The 23,617-nt window shown below is 50.8% G+C and overlaps 1 protein-coding gene across 1 annotated transcript in view; it reads right to left on the bottom strand.

Annotated features, from left to right (window-relative positions):
• Positions 1 to 41: 41 nt before the first annotated feature.
• Positions 42 to 23,617, bottom strand: part of LMF1 (lipase maturation factor 1) — a 225,792-nt gene continuing 202,216 nt past the window's right edge. Inside the window, exons 18-25 of the mRNA XM_065684805.1 lie at positions 16,128 to 16,473; positions 11,740 to 11,886; positions 10,435 to 10,614; positions 9,529 to 9,824; positions 8,301 to 8,771; positions 6,963 to 7,034; positions 5,942 to 6,479; positions 42 to 3,491 (exon numbers count right to left, since the gene is read on the bottom strand). The gene's annotated coding sequence lies outside the window, so the exon portion shown is untranslated. The remainder of the gene's footprint in view (positions 3,492 to 5,941; positions 6,480 to 6,962; positions 7,035 to 8,300; positions 8,772 to 9,528; positions 9,825 to 10,434; positions 10,615 to 11,739; positions 11,887 to 16,127; positions 16,474 to 23,617) is intronic.

The following is a 23,617-nucleotide window of genomic DNA, read 5'->3' as shown; positions in this document are numbered from 1 at the left end:
CTGCCTTGGCCACTTGCGGCAAAGGAAAGAGAAGTCGCTGAGTTTATTGGCCACTTTTATTAGCTTGTCTGTGCCACGTTTCGCAGGCTGCAGTGCCAGAGACGGGGCCTTGGAGAGGCAGAGGTGAGCCCACGAGAAGAGTGAAAAGCTGGAAAGAGGAACCTTGTAAACTGGGTACCAGCGAGGATGGAAGGGGGCCAGAGCTGACCGAAATCTGCCACGAAACGAATGAGATCGCAGCCTCCCCTTCCCTGTGCAGGAGTCACGACGCCCACAGCTGGGAGAGCGGCCAGTGTTATTTTTGGGCAAGATTTATGCAAGTTCCAAGCAGAGTCTCAGCGAAAAGGAAACGAGGGGGAGAGATGGAGGTTTCTTTTTTAACAGAGATGTTGGAAACACGTGGGAGTCATGAGCAAAGAGTTTGAGCATCTGCTCTGGGGTCAAATACCTCTGGACTGGACAGACCGTGAACAGACCACCACAAACACAACTACTGCTGAGGAGCAGGTAAACCAGGCTCCCTGTCTCTGCTCCAGGTCCCACTGCATGTGCTGTGTGCAGGATCACAAGGCCACAGTCCCACATTAGCTCATGCAAGGAAGCAGAACTGCTTTGGCCATTTCCTAAAAGGCCAATCTCCAAGGACAGGGTGAGAGCAAGGGGCATAGGGAAGCACAGGAACTTTAACTCCATTTTCATTTGGGAGGGAGGTGTTGATGTTTTAAATGCCATGAATGATAGATAATTGGCAGAGTCTTGCATTCACGAAGTCACTGAAAAGCAAAGAAAAAGCTCCTTTTTTGATGCCTATGGTAACAACGCAGTACTGGGTTATAAGTGACTCAAGTGATGGAAGGGCACACTTGGAGCTGGGAAGCGTGCCCGTGGGCCAGCACACTCAGCAGGGTGTTTCACAAGGATCTGGCCACCATCCTATCCTTGCGCTGCTGGTGAAGTCATTGTGGCTTTGTGCCCCTCTCCTTGTCCCATTCCCAAGAGGATGGGGTAGAACAGCTCAGCACGTCAGGCAAAACATCATCGTCTTCGTGCCTGATGATGTCTCTCTGGGGGCCCAGTATCACAGGCACTTGGAAGACAGGTTTGAGCTGTCTGGGCTGAGCTCTTCACCTCCCGCCTTGTGCCAAGTACACACAGAGTGGAGCAGAGGAGCTGAGTCAAGAGCAGTTCCTCGCTGGAGGACTTTGTTCATGGGCTCACCTACCCATCACCGTGGCGAGAAGATCCTGGGAAAATGCCATCTCTGCATGGGGAGATGCTAGGAACCACAGGATTCTAGGTGGTCCCTTCTGGGAGCAGGACGTCAAGGTCTCTTCCAACCCTATCTATCCTGTGATTCTATGATCACAGCCAAATTCCCAGGAAGCTCAAACCCTGCGGCTTACGGAGGGATCTGTGCATTGTTTTGCCAATACACCCTGATTTTCTCTCTCCCTGGCTAATTCTAATCTCAGGCACACTCAAGATAAGCCTCGAGACATTACACTGAAAGAAACAGGCAGCTCAGAGGACATGTGTGGCCTTATCTTCTTCATGCATTCATTTGAATAAATCTGTTCCAAAGGTACTTTACATCAGTGTGTTGAAGGACAAACCCTAGCTCGCCTCTAGGGAGTTTGTCTTATCAATGAAGCCTATAGGAGGCTTTCAACTGACTCAAAGGGCACCTGTGTTGCCCTTAGGAAAAGGCTCTGAAACTCGAAACCCCAGGATGCTATTCTGTTTGTGCTCAACCAAACCATCCCTCTGCCTGTGCTCAGCCTTCCTGTTCATAAAGCTCCCGTAATTAATACTGAGTAACTGCTGAGGGGTTTTACGGGTCTTGGTGAAAGATCTGTTATTACTGAGATGGGGAAGTTTCACTTGGAGAACATCACTGTGAGTCCAAGGCTTTCAGAAGAGTTTTATCAAATGGAAACTCAATGGTTTGTGGCAGTAAGGAAGTTACCTTCAGGAAAACCCACCGAACTGAAGTTATTCCTATAGTATTATATTCCTATATTGGTATATTATTATATTCCTATATCAATATATTATATTCCTATGCTAAGATATTATTATAGTCCTATATTATTATATTCCTATATTAATATATTCCTAATATATTAGCTGAAGCAGATAGATTGTTTTAGGATGGAGATGCGTATGAACAAAGACCAAAACTCAACCACGTATCCATGTATCAGTAAGAACAAATATCTTTGCTAAGGAACTCAGTACAGAATTGTGGAAAGAAAACCATTTAGAGGAAAACCATCCCCAAAAATGCAACTCTTTTTTTCTTCATCAAAAATAAGGCTCTGAGTTTTACCAACAACCACAGTGCTCAAAAAGATCGGGATTAACTTGAAAGCTGCTTCACTTTCACTCCATTTCTTTTGCCCCTCCGCAGGGAGCTCCTCAGAGCACAGTTTCCAAATGGTAATGAACAACAGCCCTTTCTCTGTACCTTTTAGGGCCCGATCCACCAGGATCATCCATAAATATTACTTTAAAACCATTCCTGAGGAGCTCCCGGGGGCCGGGAGAGCAGCCAGTGTCAGGAAGTGTCAGCTCCTGCTCCCTCTCCTCCTCGGGACGCTGGTAGCCTGGTTGGGAAAGAACAGATGTGATAAATGCTGGGAGATTTACAGCACAACCCCCCCACGGGAGCCATAAACCCACAATTTGTTCAATTTCAAAAGCAGACCTCTGCCCGACGCGGGACCTTTCAGCACTGCTTATAAAGCTGGGCTTAAAAAGCCTGGGACCCTTCATGATAAAATACACCCAAAGTTCACTTTTCAACCACTGCAATGCCTAAAAGATGGAGATGGGGCAGCTGGAGGGGAAGAAGGAGAGGATGGGACCAGCAGATCCTGCCCTGGCCTTGCCCCTGTCTTTCTTTGGCACAGAGGTATCCCGTACTGGGCACACTTAAGGCAATGGGGCCAGGAAGGGCTGGAAACTGGTGTAACAGATTGCATGACACTCAAGGTCTGCTCCCACATTCCCTGCATGAACCTCAGGTGACCGCTGATGGACCTCATACCTGTTCCTGACCTCCAGCGGGAGGGTAAAGATCCACTCACAACCAAGAAATGGTTTGGTGTCACAGCGTGACAGCACCGGTCCAGTCAATCAAACCTGGCCTTGATAAAGGTGTCTGCACAAACACGTGAAGGTCAAGATCACTGTCTGCCCTAGCTCCCCCATCACCGCCACATCTAAGGTGATCAGCCTTCAGGTAGTCAGGACGCGACATCTCTTTCGAGAGCCTTACACATCACCACCCACAGCGCAAAAGGAGATTCTGGCATTAGACTCAGATGGCTTCTTCACCTCTTCCAAGCCCACAAGTGTTTAGTTTTGGCCTCACACTCAATGTGGCCCCAAACTGAAGCACCGGATCACCCCCTCCCACAGACCTGTGATGTTCACAATGTTCATTTGGCTCCGAATGCTGAGCTGGGTCCTCCTCTGGCATCCCAGCCCTGGAAACCAAGTGAGGAGTGAAGCAACGTTACCCATATAATGGTTGAATAAGAGCAGAGTTCTGCATTTATTGCTTAAGTAGTTTGAAGTGATTGTAATGCAGCCAGATTTATTTCTTATATACAGTGGTGGACTTATTAAACTTCCAGAGGAGCTCTTTAAACTGTCATTTGGGGTTTAATTGCTGAATATAACTCCCTGCTTCTAAAAAGCTGCTGTGGAGCAACCCCCCTTCCACTCACCCTCTTCTTCTGCTCAGAAGGAGAAGATCCCCAAAAGCACAAAGGGTTAAAGCTCTGGCCTGCCTAGTCCAGTCCATCCCCTCCTCCCCCAGATCGCAAACAGTAGAAAGGAAAGGATTAGAGGGGAGAGATTTATGGACTAGCCCATCACAGAGCCTCAGTTCGCACTTTGATGATAGGGGAACAGCCCCGCTCCAACAAAGGGGCTGTAAAGCATGCCCACCAGTAGACTATCTATTGAGGGGAGCCAAATCCCTCCTTGGATTATTAAGGGCTCTGCAAGTCCTTGGAAAGAAAGGCTGCACCTTTTTTATTGCTGCATTATTAATAAAGAGCTGGTGAAATACTTACTGCTGCTCCGTAAATCTTCCAAGGGCAGGAGTAGGTTGCACACACTTTTGGGCTGGAAGGAAAGGGAGGGGCCATGGGGCTTGACCTACATCCCCCATCCCAACCATGGTGAGTGTCTCTGGAGCAGGGACATGGCAGGAGCCCAGCTCCACTCCTGGCATGCTGTGGTGTGCTGGCACTACCCAGCCAACAAGCAGCTGGGGTGGAATATGGGCTCAAACCAAACTATCATCTATCAGGTTCGGATTTACAGGGCGGGCTGAGAAGAAGGAATAGAATCATAGAACCCCAGACTGGTTTTGGTTGGAAAGGACCTTAAAGCTCCTCCAGCTCCAACCCCTGCCCCGGGCAGGGACCCCTTCCACTGGAGCAGCTTGCTCCGAGCCCCTGTGTCCAACCTGGCCTTGAGCACTGCCAGGGATGGGGCAGCCCCAGCTTCTCTGGGCACCCTGTGCCAGCGCCTCAGCACCCTCACAGGGAAGAACTGCCTAAGAGCTCATCTCAGTCTCCCCTCTGTCCCTTTGATAGCTCACTCACACTTTTGCACAGTTACTTTGCTCCCATCTCAAGCCTATTCCAAGCTGGACACCCAGGACCTGTGTCCCATGCAATAGAACATTTGCTCTCCCCCACTTAAGTCCTATTCTGAAAGAGCCATGAAAGCCCTGCTTGCTCGAGGTGACCACAGCACCAGAGGGGGGACATCACCCATCCCCTTGCTCCGCACAGGGCTCAGCCTCCCCTACGTTAGCACCTGTTTGGAACAAGCATCCCCACAATAGCCCGGAGGAGTTGGCTGAGCTTTAGAAAGAGTGCAAATAAATAACCCCTCAGGACTACCAACAAAATGCAGGCCTTGACAACAACAACAACCAAAAAGTTCCTTCCTAATTTCAGCTTCTGGTCATAAAATTTTACTTTCATGTAACAGCATGAAATCCGCACAGCCGGAGCAGGGGTTTCTAATAAAAGGCAGAGCTGATGGAATACCCGAGCCAAGGTGGTTTTATAAGCCAGAAGAAGAGAGACAGAAACACAGAAGGAAAATAGTTTTCTTGAATTCCTTCCAGAAAGGAATTCTCTTTAGATTCCCTTTAGCCAGGCTGGAGTTCTCCTTCCTCTTCTTGCACGGGTTTTCTCCCCTTAAATGCTGTCTCTCTTAACCTGCGCATTAATGCCAGCAAGTCCAAGCCTCTCATTTCTTTTTGCATCTCAGCCTTAATGCATTTAACGTGTTTACACACAGAGAACAGAGCAATTTTCATTAAGCTCCACCTCACCCCAAAGCCCAACCCATGCGAAGGAAAATGCAATGCGTCTCGCACCCAGGATAATGCTCCCCTTCCGATGCACAAGACGACGGAGGGAAAACACTTCCCCATGTCCTAAACTATGAGGTTTGAGAAGAGAATAATGTGTGCTAAAGGGCCAGCAACAGCTCTCAGCTCAGTGAAAAATGACTTCCAAATGCCCCCTGCCCTGGGGATTTTATAAGGGAAGATGGATCTTTCTATCTGTTTTCCTTTCTTCTTCATTTTTCAACTCTTGACCTACACTGTGAACAGAAACCTCCCCGGTGTGAGCCTTAGGAAGAGGAAATGCTTCCTCCAGTTCATTTGTCTTCGGTGGTCTGTGCGGCTGAAGAGACGCATGTGGCCAAAGCGATGCTGTTCCCAACCCTGCCCATCCTGCCCTGGCTGCCAGAGGGTTGGATTTGCAGCTCCATTAGCAGGGATGAGACCGGCCATCCCTCACCTGGCCCTTTGCAACTGGGAAAACAAGAGCCAGGGCAGCCTTGGCCTCACTTTTGGGCAGTCCAAGACAAAGAGAGGCTGATCTAAGGTTAATGTATTTACCTGGGCATGAAGGGCCAGAGCGTAGAGCTGGGAAGGGTATTGATGGACACTGCCTTGCAGACACCATGAGTCCCAGGAGAGCTGCTCTGGTGAACCCCCACAGCCACCACGGTTCAAAGCATCCCTTCTCTCATGTCAGAGCACTACACGAGTCACAGATTCCAGACACAGCTTTCAAATGCCTTAAACCCCACGATTCCCAACTCAAGGTTCAAGGGCAACATATTGCCACAAGATGTTCCTGCTTCCAGCATCATTCATGGTCGTTGGAAATCACCACGGCAATAACCCCAGAAGGAAAGGATGGTGTGGTTTGCAGCAACCTGTTTGGGAGATAATCCAAGCTGGATGATTCCAGTGCCTGAAGGTTTCCGGATGAAGAAAGTTCTACTTAGCACATTATTTATAACCAGGGTGGAAATAACTAAAATGGGAGGATCTGCATAATTCAGGCCTAAAGGAAGTTCTTTGTTGCATCTTAGACAGCTCCAACACACATTGCCCTGGACATTGTTCACCTCCAGGAACAGAGCAAGGCCTGTGAAGGAATGAAGGAAAGGGAAGAGGGAGTGAGAAGGAGCATGTCCAGGTCTCCCCACCCAGCCTTTTTCTTCTCTTAATGTGGGGCCCTGATTTTCTTACTGTTTCCCAAAGTGCCTAAAGCATGACCATGGATGGGAACATCTCCCTGGTGTCCAGCAGAGCTATTCCATGCAGGCAGCCCAGGTGCTTCACACGGCAAATGGGAAGTGATTGATCTCCAGGAAAATAATTTATCAGCACCTGGTGACCTGCGGAGCTGAAACTGGCTGCACTTGTTCCTGTATGATGCTGCACAGCTAATGGCATAAGCAGGGGGAAGCACAGATGTGAGCAGCGCAGCCACAGACAGCCAGAGATGACGCCTTGGGACGGGGCTCGTGGATCTTTGGCTCTTTTGTACACCTACAGCATGACTTCCAAGTGGGATGTGGAGAGGAAGAGGCTGGGGGCAGCAGTTCCCATCCTCACCCCAAGTTACCTTCATCGGAAGATGGAGGTGAGGCTGGACCACATCCTTCAAGTCTGACACCGGGCCAAGTCACATTCCCTCCTCAAACGGAACAGAAGCAGAAATGTCCTTGCAAGGTTTTCTCCTTTATGACAGTTGCTGAGAGGCTGCATGAGATGGGCAAAAGCTGAGCCCACAAAATGGGCTTTCCACAGCCAGGAAAAGGATGCTTCAGATGCAGATTTAGGGAGGGAGAGAGGCAGAACCTGAAGACGCCATTAGATTTCCATGGCATGGCTTCCATCATGGACTTTGTTGTCCATTTAAGAAGCAGGAGATTTCAGTCTCAAGTTCACAACTTGGGCCTGTCTCCTTAGAAAAATAAAACGCAAGAAAAGAATCTTTATAGGACAATTTGTTGCTCTCCATGAAGGCTCGAGAAAGCCAAACTGCCCGGCCTGGAGGGCTGCAGCTCTGCTGTGGAAATGGATACGGCAGCATCGCGCCTGCCCTCTCCTTCTTTCAGCAGGAAGATTCCCTTTGGTTTACAGCAGCCCATGCTCCAGGGGAAAAAACAACAACTGCCGCTGTTATTCTTTATGAAGGCAGCAAGAGGGCTGAATAAAAGAGGTTGCATCCAAAGCACAATATGAGATGAAAAAGACATCCAAGCTCCATGGCGCTAGATAAAACAAAGCACACAGCAAAAGAATCAAATGCTGAAATATGTATTTCTTGTGGGTATGAATAGAACTGTCTATGTTTGCCTTGGAGACAGGGGGAAGGAGGCCAAACGGTTTCATCTCAGCAGGTATTGCTTTTCAGTACAGAGACATCGAGCAATTTAAAGCCCTCCTGCCAGGCCATTTCAGCAGTCACAGCGGTGCTCTCGCTGAGCTGCTCGGTGCTGGCTCATGGAGAGGTCACCTCCGTGCTGCAGCCCATGCACAGGTAGATGCCCTCACACCTCTTGCCCTGTCACAGATGTTAGCAATAAGAAAAGCCCAACAAGGTCAAGGTAAATCAGCCATCTCCATGAGCTTTATCCAGCTATCACCCTGCTCCTCCCAGCCTGGCTCCCACACTGGGCCGGGCCAGGCTATTTGGTGCCTCCTCACTTCCCTGAACTCAGGGACTTTGGACTGGAGGGCAGGGAAATGGGATTTGTTCTGGTGGGCTGTAAAGCACTGGAGAGCAGATAGCCATTATCCCTGGCACACACTGATATCTCTACCAGTCCCATAAGGACACACAGCAACCAAGATCCACAGATTTATGTCTTCTTCCTCCAAACAACCTTGCCCACTGCCATCTCAGGCTGTGCATGACCATATCTCCCTTCATCTCTGATCTTGCCCCAGTACTTACATGCTCACAAGTTGTCTCAGTGTGCCCAGCACCAGGAGGGTGCACACCATGCCAGCGTGGCCATGATATCACAGTGCTCTCCTCTGCCTAGCAGGCAGGAGGGACCCATCTGGTGTGTGAGGAACAGGTCAGAGGAGCAGGGCCAGGTCCCAGAGGTGATGAGTGAGCGCAGCCGGTCGTTCAAAGAGGTGAAGGCAGAAGGTCTCCAGGTGTGAAGGTGCAGGAGCAGGTGCCCTGCAAATGTTTTCCATGTGTTTGCCTGGAAACTGGGATGAGCTCATTGGAGAAGAGCTCTGTGGATGCTGAGTGCACCCAACTATCCACCGGCAGGTTGGGCATGTCGGTAGTTCTGATATGCTGTGCTTCACAGAAAGTGCATGGTTGGGTTTCACCATCTGCTTCCCTCACCCTGGACAGCATCAGCATCTCCCCTGTCTCTGGGCAGCCCATCCACGTGCAGATACTCGGTGCCTGACAGTGATGAAGAGCAGAAGCAGTTGATGAATGACATGAAGCGCAGGAGGAGGCAGGAGATGTTTCCTAGCTAACCCGTTCCTCCTGAGCAAGGCTCGACCTGTCCAGTGTCTGCTCTCTGGTGGTTTGGGCCAGCCCATTACCCAGCCTTGTTGCTGTTCATCTCCATAGAGAAGCCAGGTGGTCTAAGAGCACCCTCATCCTCTCTGGGCACGTTGCCTCCTGTACCACCCCCTGGTTCCCCCATGCTCTGAGGATGAAAATATGGCTTTAATAATGTGTCCATAAATCATTCTGTCCTTAGCAGCTGATACGGGCAGTGGTGCTGGGAATAGGCCCAAACTTTCCAGGTGCAGGAAAGCCAACACAGTCAACCTCAGATCTGGTGCCACAAAAGGTGGCTCCCATCAGCCCATGGCATGAAGGTGACTATCAACGAGACCCAAGGGCAGTGGTTACCATCAGTGCAACCCTCCAGAGAAGCAAGGGTGGGATCCAGGACCCTGAGTAAATGGTACCGTGTGAGATGCTCTGGGGTCTCAGGACAAACCATGGTGCTGCAGGATCTATGGGACACTTGAGCCTGCTGGAAGAGCAGTTAGAGGCCAGGTAAGGTCCTGCAGGGCACCTCAATGGCACCAGGCACCCACATTCAGGCACTCAAAACGTGCCCAAGGTCTTGACATGGGATCTGGGTCTTGGCTCTGGCATCAACTATTAGTATCATACAAGGATAACCCTGTGGTGAACCTACCTGTGCATCCTCAGCCATGCAGACCTGAGCTCACGAGTGTCTGGGAAGGATCACTGCTATAATCCCTCTTCTGCAGCCAAGGAACTGGAGTACAGGGAGATGAAGTAACCCAACCAGGTTACTGTGGTTCTTGGCTGTCTGTGGCCTGCCTCAGAGCATCTGTGCATGGGACACATCTCTCCATTCACAAGACCACAGGACAATCCTGCTTTCTCAGCAGCAGCGAGAGCCATAGCAGAGATGCTGCTGGCAGACATGGCATCACCTCAGTGGCAGCACAAATCCCTTAAGGCTACCTAAAAAGAAATGTCATGTCAAAACGGCCACATCAACATGCATGTTTTACAGCTCTCCCCTAGAGTTTTGCTATGGATTCTCCCAATGGAGTCACACCGGCCTCTGACAGACACAGGATACGTCTCATGACAGATTAGTTGTTTTAAAGGGATCCTGTTCTCCAGCTCTAATAATTTGGGAAGCTCATTTGCAGCCTTGGAAGCCGTTAGCCAGCAATCCTCTGAGCCTGCACTGGGTTTGCAGCCTGTCGGGCTCCCTCGTCCCCGAGCATCCATCACTCTCACACCTCACTCCTGCACTGACACTGAAACAACAAGTGAGATCCTGCACCGGTGCAAAGCAAAGACCCGCAGCTGCATATCAGGGCAGTTCCCCAGTAAATAAACTGGTTGGGATGCCTCCTTCCCTGATCTTATGATGGATGATTTCAGATTCCGAGTGTGGCTTGGGTTCAGGGCAAGGGATCCTGTGACGAGCAGCACCCCACCACCGCAGCCCAGACTTTCCCATTCACCCTGTTCTTTCCATCACCTCTTCGCACTCAGCAGTGATGACAGAAAAGGCAAGAAAAGTAAAGAAAGAAGACGAAATCACAGCAAAGACATATACCTGTGGCACGGTTTTGCACCACAAGGCCTGTCTGCTGCCCATACAGACATCTGAAGGGCAGAAGCCATCCCCACATCGAAGGCTTTCACTCTTCCCAGCCTGTTTCTTTGTCTCTGGCGCTCAGAGGAGGGATGGGAAATGCAGCCGTCTGGGCGCGATGTCTTCGCAGTGGGACTTCACCTGATATCAAGGCAACAAGAGGGGTTTTCACCTGATCCTGGAAACAATGCCATCCATAGAAGCCCACATTGTTACCTTGCCATTTGGAAGCAATTACCTGCATGTTATGTAAAACGCTTTATGAAACGACTGGAGAAATTCAGTAATGTGTTAATCATGGCTTGAATGACATCTGCTTAATACCAGAGCTTTCGGAGCTGCGGGAGGAGGGGTCAGCAGTTCAGAATGATTACCAAAACATATTGCTCCTTTTTGCCTTCTCCTACGTGTTAATTTTTCAGATTTATTATCTTAGGCTCCTGCCCTGAGTATTTTCACTGCATGTCAACATCTGTTATATCTCTGCATTTCACAGCTCTTTAGGCTTTGCCCCATGAAGCCTTAGGCACTCGGATGAGAGGCGCAGCCAGCTCTAACCCAGGGCTTATGCAATTTTCCAAACTAATCCAAAGGACAATTACAAGGGAAATTTGGCTCATGGAGGCATTTCTGGCATTAAAAAAGGCATCGGTAGACGGACTCCAACCCAAAGGAACCAGGCAGGTTTAGAGACAAACTTGGCTGTCAGGACAAGACGTGGTACATGTAGGGCGCTGCGAGTCTGCTGCTCTTTGAGAAACATGGTGGTAGAGATGGGTCATGGGAAGATGCTCATAGTTCATTTCCACTCCTTTTCTTTCCTCACACAAACCTGGAGTCATTCCATAAATGCCAGAAAACCCTCCAGGGATGCTCATCCTTTCAAAATGCAGAGCAAGGAATAAGGGATGTTCTGCCCAAGCCATTGTGGCCAAGGGGCTTGACATGACCATGGAGATCTGGGACCTGGCTGGGACATTGGGCTCCAGTCTGGGCACAGAAGTGGGGGACTGGACGCTGCCGATAATAAACCCACAGTCCGGGCTAAGGATTCTTCCTGATTTCCCTAGTTTTTGGGAAGGGGAAGGGTGAGGCTTACAAACACGGTGCTAACATTTACCTGCTGGTAAAATCTTTTCCGTCATCTCCCATCCCTATCTCCCTGGGCCTGCTTTTGCTGGCAGATACATAAGAAAGTCCCTATCCCTGCTGTCTGAGATGCAGGCAGGAGCCTCCTGCCCATCACCTTGCAAAGGCAGTTCTTACCCATGGGAAAAGAGCACTGGCTCATCCAGGGGGAATCTCCACCAGGGTCCTGTTAGCTCCTGCGGACAATGTGGCCTCAGCCTGAGGATGGAGGGAAGAATCATCCTTGGAACGCCAGGATTCCTCTCAGGGCATCAGTCAATGGAGCTGTGATAGAGAAAGTTCACCTTAACATGACTGAACAGAACATCTTTGTGCAGTGCCCCGGATCATGTTCCAGAAGACATTCACATTATATACGACCCAAATGATTTCTGCTCCCATCAGCCACGTTTCTGATTTATGCTTTTCTGATGATTTTATTCCCTCACCCATGATCTGTCCCTTTTCCCAATCAAAATTACAGCTTCCATTTATCATTTCTCTGAGGATTGCTATAATTCAGCCATGCCCCATCTCTCCTCCTTCACCTGACACACACTTTCTGTCTACCTCCCTCTGTAGTTGTGTTGTTTCTGTAACCTCACACATCTTTCAACATCCTCTTTTTCTGCGGGTGAAATAGAACATAAAATAACCCCCAAATCCTTCAATGCCACCTCCAAAACTGCAGAACTGTATCACATCAAATAAAACTTGGTTTTCATTTAACAAGGGAACTTCCTGCTCCTATTTTTTTTGCTGCTTTGCTTTATTAGGTAGTTCTACTTGCTGTCTTTGGAGCAGTGATCCCCTTTTCCTCCAGATCCGTTAACCTGTGGAGGGTTCATGCCATTTTTCTGGGAAGCACACAGAGAAAGGCACATCCCGATGCTCTGCTTCCTGTCACTGTGCTGCCATGAGCCTGAAAACACTCCTTCCTTCTGAACTCCTGCCTGGAGTAATGAAAAGAAATCATAAAGATGCGGGAATGGCTGCATTCCCCCAGGCTCATGGTCCGGTATCCATCCTGTGATGGGGGCCAGTGCACTCCAGAGGGAAGCGGAGACAACCCAGTGGCCAGGGCTGTGCTGGGATGAGCTTCTCCACAGGGAGCTTCTGCCTCCCCTCGAGCAGAGCCCGGCTCCAGTTTGTGCTAGGAGCTGGGCAGGAACCCTTCCCGTGCTCCGAAAACTGATGGAAACAAAAGGGTTTGCTGCTGGTTGGGATTTGTGGTGTTTTGTCAAAAAATTCCTCCTTTTTCTCCATCTCGGAGCACACCTTCCCAAACGTTCCGTGAAAAAGGTAAAATACAGAGTGGTCGGTACCCAGGATGGGATTTTTCAGGACTGATTTTGAGTAGGAAAACAAGGAATGCTTGCAGACGTTCATTGAAACCTTCTTCCAAGCCTGAGCACAACGAGGGAAGAAGAGAAATGCCGACATGGAAGTGTAACCTAAAGGCAAGAACTTTTGGAAGACTCTGCTTTACTCTTGCATTTAAATCCAGAGTTTAAAGATGCTGCTCTGTACTTAGAGATGATTTGAAAGCACTGAGCTCTGGCAGTTGTTCTCCTGCACAAATGTGTGACCTTGGATGACACCGACCTGCCAAAAAAGAAGGGGAAAAAGAAGGTGTTGCTGATAGTTATTTATTTAATCCTCCGATTCCTCATTCATCATCAGGTAAATTTGCTCTTGGCAGCGCCGGCAACTTCCTCAACCGCAGCCAAGGTGACCACTAAAATTAGCATCAAATCCCAGCAACACTTTACATCATGGACACGTTATTTTTCACTGGACATAAACTGGGAGGTGTTTCGCCTTTGTTTTGAATCCTGGGGGATCGGGTCGTTACTCCGGGCACTGCTCCATGCCGGGGACGGAACCGGCCGATGCGACCGGCTCCAAATGTGGAAGTTCAGCTTTTTGTTTCAGTGGAGAGGTTTTTTTCTCAGCCCTTGCCAAGATGAATGAGTAAAACCTCTGAAGAAACGGCCCTGAAGGAGACCTCGGACAGTAAAACACCATTTTCATCCTCTCTCATAAATTCTTTGCTTAATGAAAAGTCCTCAAGGAGCACATTTCCCTGTCAGAGCCAAGGAAAACAAACGTGTGCGTGGTTAAAGAGCACCGAGAGCTGTGAACGCCAACAACCCTCCCCGTGTCCTGGTGTTACCAAACAGCTGCATCCCCATCCCTGCTGGAGACCTCGTCATTCCCAGGTAGGAGAGCAGAGGGATGCTCTTTTTCATCACGCTCGTGCCATGCTGGGAGTTCAGTCCTCACTTCCACACTGCTTTAACAGGCAGGAAACACAGACTTCTCCTCAGCAGAATACAACGTTTGGCTGAGGTGGATGTGAAAGGCTCATGGTGAGCAGGACAGCACAGGATGGGGTGCTGGGGTCCATGGGTGCCCAGTGGACATCCAGCCATGTCCTCTCTCATCCCTAGGCAAGATTTTGAGCTAGAGAAGTGAAGCAAGGCAAGTAGTGCAGGGAGGTGTAAGTAATGAGATGCTTGTAATTAACGTATAGGTGAAGCATCATCCAGGGATGCTCACAACCCACTGGGCTGGTGTCCTAGGAGCCAGAAGTGTGGAGAGATGGAAGGTGAGGGCAGGTAATGGAGCATCACATAGTGCCTGCACCTGGAGAACGGGGGTTATGACTTGGACTTTCTCCATAATGTGCAGGATCCAGTTTGCCACAGACCTCATCCTCCTTGTCCTCTGAGGAAGCTGCAAGCATAAGAATGAGGAAAAATACATCCCTGGAGACATTTAAGGCCAGGCTCGATGTGGTTTGGGGCAACCTGATCTAGTTGAAGATGCGCCTGCTCACTGCAGGGGGGTTGGACTGGATGAGCTTTGAAGGTCCCTTCCAACCCAAACTGTTCTTTCATGCTAAAAAATCCATCAGCGACGGGAAGATGAACATTTCCTGCAGGAGCAGCCAGCAGGGATAACACCTGAGACCGACAGTCCTGACATCTCCACGCACCACCCAAAATGATGGTTTAAGGTCATCGAGTCCAACCTGAAACCTAAGATGTTTTAAGAAGCTGATCCCTCGGGATCACATAACCAGTGAGCATGCCAAAGTCTCCTTTGTATGCGAACAGGGGACAGGAACACCAAAGGGTCAGAAGCCTGCGATGCCAGGCTGCTCTGCAACACCCACCTGCACCCCAGTGCAGCCCCAATACATGAGAGCCCATTCCTGGGGCTGGGACACTTCAGCTGGGCAGAAGCACCGGGATCCCATGGACACGGTCTTACCTATTGAGATGCTGATTTTATGGTGCTAAAGGGGTTGGGGATGGGGGGGGTGTCATGGTGCACTAGAGGGCACTGTCGCCTGCGTATCATGACAGGGGCGACGTGGAGGATTTGTAAAGATGCCCTGATAGCCCACGGAGAATATAGGAAAAATCACAGAGTGGTTTGGGTTGGAAAGGACCTTAAAGCTCATCCAGCCCCAACCCCTGCCATGGGCATGGACACCTTCCACTGGAGCAGCTTGCTCCAAGCCCCTGTGTCCAACCTGGCCTTGAGCACTGCCAGGGATGGGGCAGCCACAGCTTCTCTGGGCACATCTGCATCACAGCCTTTGCTAACATCCGTCTATAGTATCTATCCCATCTTCTCAGGCTGCAGAGGGATGCTGCCTGAGAACTTCTGGGTGCAATGGTCAAACCTTTGCTCTCTGAATACTGCAATAGCTTTTTTAACGCATTTCAACCCAGAAACACTCAGCCTTGTGCCAGGTCTGGATGTAACCAGGTTGCTTCCTGGGCTGGAGATGGTCAGACCTTTGGAGGGTACAGCAGAGCTGTGTCTTCCTCTGGATTTCTCCTTTATAGATGGGATTTTGTTTGGATTTTGGATGTGAGCAACAAGGAGCAGCCCTGGGAAGGGAGGAAGGCAGCACAGGGGCTGTATAGGCAAAAAACATCACTCGTTAAAGAAACTAAATGAGGAAAGAAGCAAATCCTGCCCTTGCAATGCATCCTTCCCTGGGGCAGGCTGCTCCAGGGAGCAGCCAGACGGGATGGGAGCAGCTCTGATTTCCATGGATGCAGAGACAGAACAAAAATTCCCTGTTCGGAGCTGGGCCAGGAGCCCAAGGCTGGAAGTGCCACAAGGCTCCTAACCACGAGGTGGTCGGGATTTGGGTTTTACATCCCACCTATTTGTAGAGGAACAGATAAAAGGCCGTGCGGACTCCTGCGAAATGCCCAGTAGCAGCAGCTCTAGTGACTGGAGTCAAGTAAGTTCCAGACTGAGACCTTCCATCAGTGGAGATCATTTAGGGGAAAAACAAGGAGAATATTCCAGTTGCTTCCTCAAAACAGTGACTTCTGAGCTCCTGGCACTGTTGGCGAGGGCTGGAGAGGGGTCCATAGGCCAGGAGATGTTTCTGAGCGACCTCACTCCTGCCTTTCACACCATTCCACAACAGTGGCTATACATGCCAAAGGGACAGAGAAAATCCTGATTTCCATCAGGTAGACATCCTGCCTTACCTGAGCTGCACCTCTGGAGCGTGGGGCCGCTGGGAATAGCTGTAGCTTAGCCTGGTCTGAATCCCAGGTCTCCCGGAAGAGCTCAGAGTGTGGGTAAGGACCTGATCTAATGTGGAGCATCCATTGAGAGACCACGGCTGTGCGGAGACTGCACCCCGCCAGCTGAAGCCAAACCCAAACTCCCCACGGTTTGTTCTGATGAAGCCACCTGGCAGGAGTTAAACTTCCCAACCGCCTCGATGCCTTCGGAAGATGCTTTGTTTCAGGAGGGGTGTGATTTCAGCAGGAAGGGCTGAGGAAGAAGGTGTGAGGTGTCCTTGGAAGCTACGTGCTCCTGTTTGAGACCCTGCAGAAACAGGAGAAACAGCTTTAAGGGTAGGGGACCACCAAAGAGGATGGGTGCCCCTCTCCATCCCCAGCGAGCAGATACTATCTACTAGAGCTTTCTTTCCAGTCTTCTTTTCAAGACATGATGTCAGGGCTCTAATAACCTGACTAAGGCAAAGCCCTGGATGGAATTGCTATTGTGTTTATCAATTTCCTTTCTTCTTTTCTTGTCTCGGTTAATCATGGAACAACGTGATGGAAAAGTCCTGTTAGACCAACCTGCCTCCCAGCCAAGGCAGGACTGATCCCTGCATCCACCGTCTTCTGTTTCATCCAGCCTATTTTTAACACATCCCCAGTGACAAGACTTCTTGAATCACAGGAGCGAGGAATGGAAAAGACCTATTAGATCATGCAGTCTGTCTCCTGGCCAGTGCAGCCTGTTCCCTGCAGCCCAGTTTTGAGTGGTTTAGCTTCCACCTTTCTTTCCCTGGGGACATTATCCTGCTGGCTAACGGATCCCACACTCAGGTTCGCTTGATGTCATGCTGGAAAGCAGGAATGTTCCTCAGCCGAAGGTGCTTGAAGACTTGACGTGTGGGATGGGAACAGGGCGAATGCCCTGTCCTGCTCCATGAACCCTTCATGTTCCCCTGTGCTGATGCTGCCAACCTCAGGCAGACAAATAGCTCTGCAGCATCCCTGTTAATTGGGTTTTAGGCAGGAATGGCACAGAGCTGCCTGCCCACAGCACACAAGTGCCTGCACACCTGCAGATCCCCATGCGATCACCCCCAACCTGCTCTGCTTCCCCCAGCATGATCCCTCGGCACCATGCAGGGAGCTTGGATGGGTGCTGGGGGCTCCCATGGGTGCATGGAGCAGCCCAGACAACATGCCCAAGCCACGAGGTGCCCTTTATGCCTTGCGGCGCGCGGTTTTCGGCTCTGCCCCAGCCTTATCTGCCTTGAGTAATGCAAAAGAACTGGTTGCTCCCCAGTGGACTGATCTAATAGCAGCACGAATAAAGTTATTTTGAACAGTTGTTCATGAGTTCATCTCCTGGAAAGCCTCAGCCCCAGCTGTTGCTGTGCTTTTGATTAAAATATAGAGAAAAAACATTAAACTCAAACTGGGGATTAGCAGAGCTGAGCACGTCCCAGCCCTCCCTCCTCCCCGTGTCAGGTGCCCGGCCGGGCTATAAACCACTCTTTGTGTGCAGCTCCCTCACCCCTTTCTCTCCGAGTTGGCACCAGCGCCGCTGGGATTTGGCAGCGCTCGGCTGTGTGCCGATAGCGGGATGCGGGATGCTGGCAGCGCCGGCGCGGCTCGCGGGTGCCCGGCTGGCAGGGGTGGTGTGCAAATGGTCAGCCAGGCCTCCAGCCAAGTCCATTTGTTAATGGGCAAGCTATGGGGAACTGTTCAGGGAGAAGCAAATTGAATTAGGCACGAGCAGGGATAAAGGGAGGGTGGGAGCAGGGATGCGGGTCCATGATCACCCCTCTGGGACTGTGACCTGGAGCAGACACAAGCATAAGCGCAGCCCCATGCAAGCCCATGGTGGTGGTGGTGGGGTGTCCCTTCCGGGATATCTAAGTCTCCACCATAAGCAGCATGTGGAGGAGCTGGGAAGCAAGACTGACCCACAACCCATGCAAAGCAATAACCACCACTCGTGCACCACGGACAAGCTCTGAGCCAAAGGCTGACCACAGGGCAGGGATGTGCAGGCTCCCTGTGCAGGTCATCCCACACGTATGCCCTATTCCGGGGGTCTGTGGATGAGCAGGGAATGCAGCTCCTCCTCCCACCCTGCAGCCCATATGTTTTGCTGCTCCGTGGCCGCCTGCCTCTGCAGACGGTGAATCAGCCTCGTCGCTCCAGCAGCAGAACCTTTGCAGGCTTTGTTTGTAAAGCCCTAACCCCTCGGATAGGCAGGAGAGCGCAGGATGGAAGCGTCCCCTCTCCCCTCCGCAGCCAGGATGAGCCCACAGCCAGGCGCGTGGTGAGAGCCAGGGCTCAGGCTCTGAAAAGTCAGCGCCGGAGCAGCTCGTCTCGCTCCTCTGCCTGCCAGAGCAGGGCCGAGCTCAGCTCCCATCTCCTGCTCCAGGGTTTGGCCAGGACAACCTGTGCTCTGGCAGCAGCGGGTTCAGGATGGGTGGGAGATGGTGCTGTGATCCCCACTAATGCCCCTCTGCCCAGCACTGCAGGACAAGGGGACAGTGATGCTGCAGCTTCCCCCTTGCCATCAACATCTGGGTGCACTCAGACCCTTCTCTCCAACATAAAATCCAGCTGGACACATGTCCCAGTAGCTGGATGGACACCAGTGCTGGGCTGGGAGAGGTGGGGGGTCACCCCCTCCTCACATCAATGTGGACTTTGCTGCGCTCCAGCTGAGACCCCTCTGGAAGGGCTGGATTAGCAGTCTGGACATCTGGAGCAGTGCTTGCTGAGGCACAACTATTATAGAGGGACCATGGAGCAGACACTGGGAGGTGTTCTTGCTGAGATGGGATAATTGGAGAGAGGATACGGACAATAAAGAAGAGTTTCACACTTAACTTTCCTTGTCCAATCAATTAGGTAATGACAGAGTTATTCCACACGTCCGCCTAAGGAGGTCTCTCCTCCTCCTGCATAAAGATAATTTTAAAAGCAGACCGATGAACTCACACCAATCGTTGTCCCAAAGTTGGGAAAACTTGGGAGAAATGCTGCAAAAAAGGGAGAACTGGATCAAAAGGTAGGAAAAGATGCTTAATAGTACCAAACCCTGAATGCATTTGAGGCTGAACATACATACTGTCTTAAAGCTGAACTATACGGTTGCCCATATGGAGATGTGCAGCTGGGCTAAGTCATCTCTAAACCAACTAAATTAAGATATTAATCCATAATATCTGAGTCTCCTTCTCCAATTCTCTTCCCTGCTTTGCCATGAGAGATGCTGTACCCGAAGCAGCGCAGTTTCTAGAAGCAAATTTTACACAGCATCCCCCTCCCCTGGCTTTCTCGCCCTGGCTCCTATTTTCCTTTACAGCATCAGCATCTAAACATCTGGGTCGTGGTGGAGCTCAGAGCTGGAAGCGACACAATATAGTGAGAAAGGATGTTTTTGTGCTATTTCCAACCTTCCCAGAACAGAGAACTTCAGAAACCCCTTTACAAAGGCTGCTTTCTTCCTCGAGGCTACTTTGAAAGGATGGGTCGAATCCTCAGTTATCTGCCTCTACCAGGCTTGTACAAGACAGAGACGATCAAATAGGAGGGGGAAGGGGACGATGCAAACACAGCCAAGTGTGGGTTTGTCGGGTTTTTGTTTGTTTCTTTTAGCTTCTTTTGGTTAAAACTGCAGTTCTGGAGCACCTCCAGGCTCCTCTGTGCTTGGGGAGGATGCGGGATCTCAATGATTTACTGAAGATCCCCACTGATATTTCAATTTGGGTTTTTTCCCCACACTAAAATTCCAGTTTCTTGCTGAAATGTTGGAATTTTGGGGGCTTTTTGGGAGCTTTTTTAGGGCCTTTTAAAGAAGCTTCACTCCTCAGCACGCCCCAGGCTCAGCTGGCCATTGATGCTGGTTGGAAGAACCAGGCCCTCTGAGCATCCCTCACTGGCAGCCAAAAGGCCTGGATGGGCTTGACGGGCACCAAAGCCGGGTTGGGAATGGGGACAAGGAAATGTCCCAGTTTCCCTCCTCCGTCCAGAAAGGTGCTGAAAGACACTAAGAGACCTGGAGTCTCCTTAAACTCTGCACCCAGTGGTGAGGGTGATGCTCAGCTCAATTCCCCTTCTCCTACCCGTCTGGGTGCTCCAGAGGATGCTGCACCTGCGGGACAGACCCAATACCAACACCAAAACGATGTGAGTCCTGCTCTGTCCTCCGGAGCCCTCCTGGGACAAGAGGTTATTCCGGCTCCTCGGCATGAGCTCAGTGTTGAGCCTGTTTGGAAGGGGCTGCCAGCGGGAGCAGCGCTGCCAAGCCCGATGCAATGCGGTTGTTTCGGGAGGTGGAGTCTGTCTGTGGAGCGCTGGCCTGTGCGATGCATTGGCTGGTGCTCAACTATGTCCCTGTGATCCTGACCGAAGGAAGCCCCATGTTTCACCTCCTTCCACACATCCCCAAGGCTAATCCCCAGCTGCCCCGGGGCAAACCTCCATTTTCCAGCTAGTCTCCAATTGAGGAACCGGATCCTCTTTGCCTGCCCCCAGCCTGCCAGCAAACACTTGTTCACAGCAACTTGTCCCCCATAAGGAAAGCTCCTGGCCCCATTCTTGTTCCTGCACACAAGAGCCCATGTAGAGTTGATTGCCAAAGTGCTGCTCTGCCTTCCTTCTCCTCTGTGCGCCCTCACGGCCTCAGCAGGGATCCTAAGTGCATTCCCCTGCTCCTTTTCCCACCTCACTCTCTTTAAGGATACAACCCCCTGTCAGGAATGCTTGGAAACACCAGGGTTTATTGCCATACAAAGCTGCATCCCACAGCTGCTTAAAGCATCACCCAAACAGCATGAGCAGTGCTAAGGAGAAACAGACAACATGGATAAAGCCAGCCCTGTTCAGAGCATCCTCACAGTGGTACCCACGTGTGTAATGCTGGCCAAGCATCCCCATTGCATCCCATCCCCTGCCACAGCCATGGGATCCCTGGCATATCCCTGGTGCAGCAGAGCCCAGAGAACCTGAGCAGGGTGGTTTTGTCCCCATTCTGCAGAAGACACACACACCTCCCTGCTCTGGCAATGGTACCAGGTACCAAACGAAGCAGAGATGGGAAGAACCCAGCCCTGTGGTTGCCTCAGCCCACAGAGCTGCCAATTCCCAGGTACTGGAAAACCAGGCAACACCACTTTTGCAGCACACCCCTTGTTGCAGGCAGCCCAAGAGTCAGAAGAACATATTTTGTCATATACATAATCTCCAAGTAAAAACCCCCTCATCTTCTGGATTCCCAGACAGTACACTCAGCATCCTCATGCTACTGATGTAATCCTGGAGGAAGGTCCCTAGGGCCCAGCCTTGCTAAGCTGAATCTGCACCGAGCCCTCACTGGTGCACGGAGGTGGACCGGTCTCCCCACAGCCCCTCAGCGCTGGGATACCCCAGGCATGTTTTATGGAGCTGTTTATACACTTGCTGAGTGTCTAACTCCACTCTGCACCCATGGGGAGCATTAATAGCTCAGTAAAGTTCTTTGCTAATGCTATTCTTGCAGTCCTTCGTGTTCAGCTGCAATAAAAATTAGCCAGGAACAAAACTGACATAATAAAGAGGAATAAACCCAACACAGCACATCCCTTAGGGAAGTCCATAAGCAGGTACCCACCTCCAACCCCAACGACTTTACCAATAACTAAAAGCAGCAGCAAAGCAACTCCTGAGCTGAGGTACAACAAGTGGAACGCAGGAGCAGTCGATGGCGTGATGCCAGGGTGAATATTTGACCCAAATTGCTTCAACTCCAGCTGGTTGCAGTGATTCACTGCATCCAGCCCCATCGCTGGCCTGGCCGGGCTCTCTGTTTGGGACCTGTCTCCAGAGAGACCGAAGGTTTCTTTGTTTTGTTTGTATGAACGCCTTGGTTATTCAAGGAAGCGTGACACCATTGTGGGAACACTGGCTGGCTGCTCCTGGAGGAGACGTATGTGGTGGATCCATATTTGGACCAGGCTGCTTGGCTCCTCTGGGAGCTCTCCTGCTCTTGCTTGACCTCAGGAGCATCATCTTGTCTTCGTGTGACTCCATAGCTCTGTCCTGCTCCTCAGCTTGCCTGGCACAAGGAGGGCTATGGCCAAGAGATGTGGTGCATGGGGTGGGTAGGTGAAGGAGGATCGAAGGACCTGGATGGATCCCAACCATCCCTCTAGCCCAGTGTCTGGTACTCAGTGGATGGATACCACTGGAGCATCTGGAGGGAATAGACATGGTCAGAGATACCCGAAGCTGAAGAAGACCTCTCTGTGTTTAACAGCCCTTGATGTACTCCCTTGAGTTCCCTGTATCCACCTTGAAAGAAGTGGGTGCACAAAGTGGGGCACCTGGTCTACCCATGGACTAGGGATACAGAAGGGCCTCTGCACCCAAAAAAGCATGCACACTAAGGCAGGTTAGCCCCATATGGATTCAGGCAAAGGAGAAGGACTGGGAATGCTCCCCAAAACCTTGTCCCTCCACTGCATGGTGCCTCCTGCCACCCTGCCTGGTCATGCTGGCTTTAAAACACTTGGGAGTTGGGAATCTTAAATAGAGCCAGGCCCTCGGCTGAAACGTTCCCTCTGTGCTAAAGAGAAACACACCCCAAATACTTGAAATACAAAAATCCCAACCTGGGATCAATTCTTTTCCTTTTTGAGCCAATTTGTGGGAAGAAAAATCCCCCCGACTTTAGGAGCGGGTGGAGGAAGGGGATGAAAACAATTAGATACCATCTGAGCGGCTGTTCCGTGCCCTTCCAGGCTGAAATTGGCTCCTTTCTCCCAGTGAACTTCCCATAATGTGGAATACTGCCTTCAAGGGGTTTGGAAATACCAAACACAAGTATATCCAGAGCTGCTGGAGCTTCCCGTGTCCCTAACATCATTCCTGGACTGTGGGGTTCCTGCTCCATGAAATGACCTTAGTGACAGATTTACGACAGGACCATCTGCAGTCCCTCCAGGGGGAAGAGGCAGACCAAGTCATTCTTGCTCCTTCCCCTTCTAAGCACGTTTTCCAACAGAAAAACACCATTTTTCCTCAAAATAGGAATTTCTTCCTTTCACTTTGCCATTCAAACCACCTAAAAATACACATTTCCTTTTCATGGCCAACAAAACCAGAAGCCACCCCAGCATCACCAATGCTGACCGTGGTGCCAAAGCCTCATCCACTCTGTGGACTCCTGCTTTGAAGCTGTTTGGGCTTCGCCACGACCATGGGCATCAAGGTTACACCCCAAAAGGCAGGGATGGAGAGAAATCCAAATGCTCACCCCATCCAAGCATGACCAGAGCAAGCTTTTAGGACTTAAGGACTCATTTTGGGGGCCTCTGGCTGTGGATCGAGCAGAGAAGCTGACGGGGAGATATGGGGGGAGCCTCAGCATTCAGCCCAGCCTGAGTCCGACACCACCTCATTCTGGGGGTTCACACACAACCCAGGTCCCCTCCCAACCACTGGGG

Source organism: Lathamus discolor, chromosome 6 (assembly GCF_037157495.1).
Source record: "Lathamus discolor isolate bLatDis1 chromosome 6, bLatDis1.hap1, whole genome shotgun sequence".
Lineage (NCBI taxonomy): Eukaryota > Metazoa > Chordata > Aves > Psittaciformes > Psittacidae > Lathamus > Lathamus discolor.
The sequence above is the reverse complement of the archived record's forward strand: the minus strand, read 5'-3'. Positions and strand labels throughout refer to the sequence as shown.